The sequence below is a fragment of the Ptychodera flava genome, chromosome 1, assembly GCF_041260155.1.
Source record: "Ptychodera flava strain L36383 chromosome 1, AS_Pfla_20210202, whole genome shotgun sequence".
Classification (NCBI taxonomy): Eukaryota; Metazoa; Hemichordata; class Enteropneusta; family Ptychoderidae; genus Ptychodera; species Ptychodera flava.
Window position 1 is genome coordinate 1,621,498 of NC_091928.1, and position 6,167 is coordinate 1,627,664.

Genomic DNA, 6,167 nt, shown 5'->3' on the forward strand with positions numbered 1-6,167 from the left:
CATGCTACACCCGTCTGGATTGGTCCCAAAATTGTCTAATATTGTATGAAGTGATACAGGATATGAATCACTGTAATAAGTCAAAGCCGGGAATGCTGTCGTTAATCATTTGAGTGACCGCCGAGGTGTCATATTTGGCCACGATGCCGTCATATCGACCGTAGAACTTTTTGAAAGTCCTAACGAGTCTTTTTGTTGTGTATCCTTGTCTCAGTAATTTTGATGCCAATGAGCTGTGTCTCAGTTGAAAATCAGCGTAGGAATCACAAGCCCTACAATACCTGAGAAGCTGAGACACGTACACACCATAAGCAGGTGCAGATGGAATATTACTTGACAAGTGGGGATAATTTATGATTTCAAAATCGAAATCATCCCTTTTGTCATACAGCTTGTGTAGCCCATTAGTACCCACTTGTAGGAACAGATCAAGATATGAAGCAGAGTTCCTGCCCTCTGTTGTTTCTTTGATTTCCAACTCAGCAGGATAAATATGATGTAAGTAATTTAATATGTCTGGATTGTCTAGACCCTGCTTTGTAGAGAGATTGTTGGAACTCTGCTTCATATGAATACAGAAATAAGTCTGCAAAAAGGGATGCACAATTTGTACCCATTGGTATGCCGATAGATTGTTGAAATGTCATACAGCCAAACTTAACAAATATGTTGTCGATTAAGAAATTAAGCATTTTAATAATTTCTTCATCTGTTTATTTGTGCTGGGCATCCATGTTGTTACTGAAATAACCCGACCTATGTTTGATGGTAATGTATTGGTACCCTCTACTGCCATTTTTATGCAGGAAAGCTTGTTTAACAAGAGATGACAGCCTTGTTTTAAGTTTATTGAGGGGAATTGTGGTCTATAATGTGGAAAAGCCAAATGTTCGGATTGAGCTGAACTTGTTTTTCTTGACATTTAAATCAAGCAACAATTCCTCCGAATTTTTAGTATCCACATTTGATTCAACCCACTTGTTTCATACACTTTGTCACAATATCGAAAAAGACCATTTTTGATGGTTGTTAAAATTATAGTCAATAACTGTGACAGATGTTTGGTAGTGCAATTGCTTGATCCTGCAATAAAACGTTGTTTGTAAGGGTTCTTGTGCAGCTTAGGTATCCAATACAACATAGTGTTCACGTTGCTTGCGGTAGCTCCTGCTGAGTTTAGAACTATTGGAAGGATGATAGATTTTTTCCAATATTCGGACTTTCATGTTTAGTAGGGAATGTCGAGGACCGTTAAAATGAGTGTATAGGCATGTCGGCAAGTTATTATTTAAACCTGACCTATGGCCACACATTCTCTTTAGATGGATTTTCTCCAGTCTCTCCGACACATATCAACCCACACAAAGTGGGTTGATATATGGGTTGGTAAAGTAAGATCTGCCATCATCTGCAATAAGGAACTGGTCAGTTTCTTCGGCCGGGGGGACGTAGCTGACACCCCCATTCCAACTTTTGAAGGCAGGGTGACGCCCTGTGATAAAGGTAAACAAAAGGTGATATATATATATATATATATATATATATATATATATATATATATATATATATATATATATATATATATATATATATATATTATATATATATACTATTTAAAGCACTAGACACTCAAAACAAAGATTTTTGAGTGTCTGTGCCCAGGGAAAAGTAATTTAAAAAAACCCGGTATTCTTGTATTGTTGCCCTGCATGTGTTTCACGACTTCAAATAATCTCCTTCTATTTCAGTGTATAGGTATGCGTGTTCTATCCAAAGTACATGTAAATGAACTGTACGCCCATATAATGTCCTGATTAAAGATACATAATACAGGCTACTCAAACGTTGGTCTCTGCACTTGTTCTGTCTCGTTTAGATTATTGCAATTGTCTCCTTTCTGGTTGCCCTAAACAGCTTATAGACAAGTTGCAAAGAGTGCAAAATGCTGCCGCTCGTCTCGTCTGTAATGCTAAAAAGTATGATCATGTTCAACCCCTTTTGCAAAAATTACACTGGCTGCCTATTAGTTCTCGTATCCACTACAAAGTTGTATCTACTTGCTTCAATTCACTTGCGGGCACAGGACCGCAATATCTCTCTGAACTTCTACATCAATACACTCCAAAAAGACAACTCCGCTCTTCCTCAGATTCTCGACTTCTCAGTATTCCAAGAGTTTCCACAAAGACTTTTGGCGAGAGATCTTTCTCTTACATTGGCCCTGCATTATGGAACAAACTTCCTTCTGACCTTCGCCACTCCAACTCTACCCTTTCCTTCCGCCGTTCCCTCAAGACTTTTCTCTTTAAACAGTAGTTTAACCTTTTTCGTTTACGTAGTCTCCAGTCCCGGTGGTTCAACATGTCCTCTGTTATATTGTATTGTCACTATTGCGCCTAGAGCTCTGTTAAGAGATTAGGCGCACTACAAATGTACTTTATTATTATTATTATTATTATATAATTACTTAAGGGAGCCGTCATTATTTATGGCCTGGGGGTCGGAGGAATCTGAGGGGGGGTCACTCAAAAAATCGAAAGCTACAAGGGGGGTTGCTCAAAAGTGGAGAACAAGAAAGGGGGGGGGGCTACTCAATTTTGTTGACATGTATTGAAGCATTTAGTGGAGTTACGAATTAATACAACAATAATAGTAAAGATATGTATATTCATACCCGGTATTTGTGTACACACACACACACACACACACACACACATAATATATATATATATATATATATATATATATATATATATATATATATATATATATATATATATATATATATATATATATATATGTAAATCATAATACAGGTGGTTTCAAGTAGAAACTAAAATCTCATTACACTATGTGTTTCACGTTATTGTGATCTTCAGACGAGAATGATCAGCTATTCGACGTGGCAAGCCTTATGTTAGAGGCTAGTACTGAGTACATTTTTCAGTATTTCCTCATTAAAGATTGATATACTTGCCTGATCATTAATGAGAAACATTGTATAGGTTACCGATAGGGGAAAATGTGTAAAGCAAGCTTATTCTGATGCTATAAAGTTTGAAACCAGTTGAATGCCTTGACAACAAACCCATCTTTTATTGCAGGAAAATAATAATAAATAATAAATGTGAATAAATGTATGTCTGTCGCTATTTTTTCGGTTTCAAAAAATATAGTTGAAATCAGTGAACTGAAATATAAGTTTTGGAATACTGTTTCAGATTTATTTTCCTTTGAGTTTTTTATACGAAAAAAGTACTCCCCAAGTGCCACCAAATAACACCATTTTTATCTCTATTTTTTCAAAAGCTCCAATGGCAATGGCAGGAGCGGGAACACCCCCCTCCTGACCTCCCCCCCCCCGCGACCGCTTATGCGGTCTCTTGTGGTGCTTTCGCACCACATCTTCCCCTCTTGAAAAAAAATCCTACAGAATAACTGCATGTCACCAGAGCACTGGATACAGACCTGTACATCAGCCCCTGCCACAGCAATTGGAACCTCCTTCCGACAAAGACCTATACCACAGGGCTTAATCAGGGTCGGTCTGTACAGGGCCTGTCGCAGCAGCAATCCATTTTACTGTATAGATATTTAATTTTCCCAATTTTTTTTTGGGGGGATGGGGGGGGGTCACTCAAATTTTCTGTAGCAGAGAGGGGGGGGTTACTCAAACACGTCATGGTTGGAGGGGGGGGGGACTCGAAATTTTGGAGTTTCGAAAGCATTTCCTCCGGACCCCCCCAGGCCGTAAATAATGACGACTCCCTAAGTTAGTGACAATGTGACAACAAACCGCAGAACTTGTTACATTGTCCAAATCTTTTGTTACGCAGACATTGTGCTATTTAATTGAGTTCTCTCCAAATCGAAAAACAAGCACAAGTTTCAACAGATTGTAAAATGTGGTATGATGGATGGGGTTGACCCATTGGTAGTTCGCCAACTCGTTGATTCAGCGATGACTGGCAACATTTCAGCCTGGTGATAGCGCAACTTGAGCGTCACACCCCAAGCAACATAAACATTGCACTAGTAAAAACAAGAACCACTGATGCCAGGGCGACGCGGCATAAGTCTTAGGCCTATGTCTTGTTTAGTCGAAGCTTACATATTTGCGTATTTCACAATATAAGCACATTCAGAGTATTTTTTCTTCTACTCGATCTATTTATTATATCTTATTAGTCACAATAAACATGTAGGCCGTGATAATTCTGAAACTCCCATCAGATCATACTGACGTGATCAGCTCTAGGGATGTGACATTTCAACAAGATTAAATTAACAATTACTTTTAAATTATTCAAATTATGAATATGTGCCGTAGACCTACCCTCGCGTGTGAAAATAACCACGATATTTTCAGATCCCCTCTATCGCTGTCAACTATCTCTATAGATTTTCCTATCCCCCTTTATCTCTATCTATTACCGCAAAATATTCAAGCCGACCTCAATTCCTGCGAATCCTAACCAATCATTTGTGGACGCAGCCTTTTGAAGTGCATATACTTATATTAGTCGAGTCCCTTTGATTTCAACAAAAGTCATGTAATATTTTTATTTCAGCTAATTACCAATTTGCATACTGTGTGAATGTTTTTAGTTGGGGATATATATCTGAATTGACTTGACCAAAATTGATAAACCTTACTATTTACAATGAAGATACACTGATATTTATTACATGATTTTAGCATCTTTACTTAAGCTAATTACCAATATGCATGTATAACAAATTTTCTTAATTAGAGATATATATCTGAATGGACTTAAGCAAAGTTGAATAAACTTATTATGTACAGTGACACTGTGATATAACATTACCTAAAGTATACCAGTTACCTTATAAAATAACAATAGATGATTAGAAGTTTTGGACTCAACACCTTTTCACTTAAAATTGACTTTTGATGATGAATGAAGCTTTCGATACTTTATTTGAAAGAGTAAACTGATTCTACTTGAATTTTCCATTTGGTGTAAAAACTATTTTCCCTAATGTATACTGATTTACAATTTCAATTGCATTTTCTCATAATAAAATAACTTTTCCTTTATTAATCAGTTAGCTTTGTTGGAAACCATCGTTTTGTAGACATGAACTTTTTCTGAAAGAATAACTTATTCTAACAATGTTTTAACCTGCTGCAGATTTGACATTCAAACCAAATCATCAGCATACGAAATATAATTTAACTTCAGATCATCCATATCAACAGGAAAGTCAGAAATGTTAGCAAATGTGTCAGGGAGGTCGTTCAGAAATATATCAAACAATGCATTGCGAAAAATTACAACCCCGGGATTACAACCTTGTTTCACTACCCCCACCCCTCCGTGAAGAACTGAAATGATTACATCATTTGCTCCTCACACACCTAAGCTATTCACCATGGCAGTTATGCAGGTTATGTTCACATAACGCTTCATGTTTATTTAGATATATCTACTTTCAAAGGATCGCGTTTCATGAATAAATAGTATCTTTAAAAAACTTAAGCTTAGTAACGATAAACCTCTCTACCACACAAATGGTTCATTTTGACATTTTGCCGTTCCTAAAGATGTTGACAAATTACTAATATCAACACAGTCAGGTGATAAAAAAAGATGCAAATTTTCAAATATCATGAAAAAAGTGTGCCCAGGGTGTGCCAACTTACCGAACAGTAGGCCTAGACTTCTGCATGTTCTGGCCTTTTGGCCAGAGGTCCATGTATCTTTCTCTCATGAATAGTAGAATTGATCTTTATTGAACCGTATGCCACTCTGGCATATTAGCACATACAATAAAGATATTCAACTTCAAGTTGAACAAGTCAGAAAGAGAGAGAAAAGCTTCAAAATTCACTTAGAAATAATATAACATTTCTCTTTTCAAAATAACAGTAAATAAATTTTGCCAAAGAAACAGCTGTGTTATTGTTTGTCATTATTTCAATAAATGTTTCAGTTAAACTTTGTATCTTGTCTTTTAAACGTAGGATTTTTATTCTTTCTTTGTTATAGGCCTATAGTGGGCATAAGAGCAGAAAGTGTATTTCATCTTCTATTTTGTTACTCATGAATTTGACTTTGTTGTGTGTACCGGTGCTTTACTGTCTGTTCTGTGCTGTTTTGTGCCAATGTTTATGTAGACGAGTTTTGACCTGGTGTTATGGA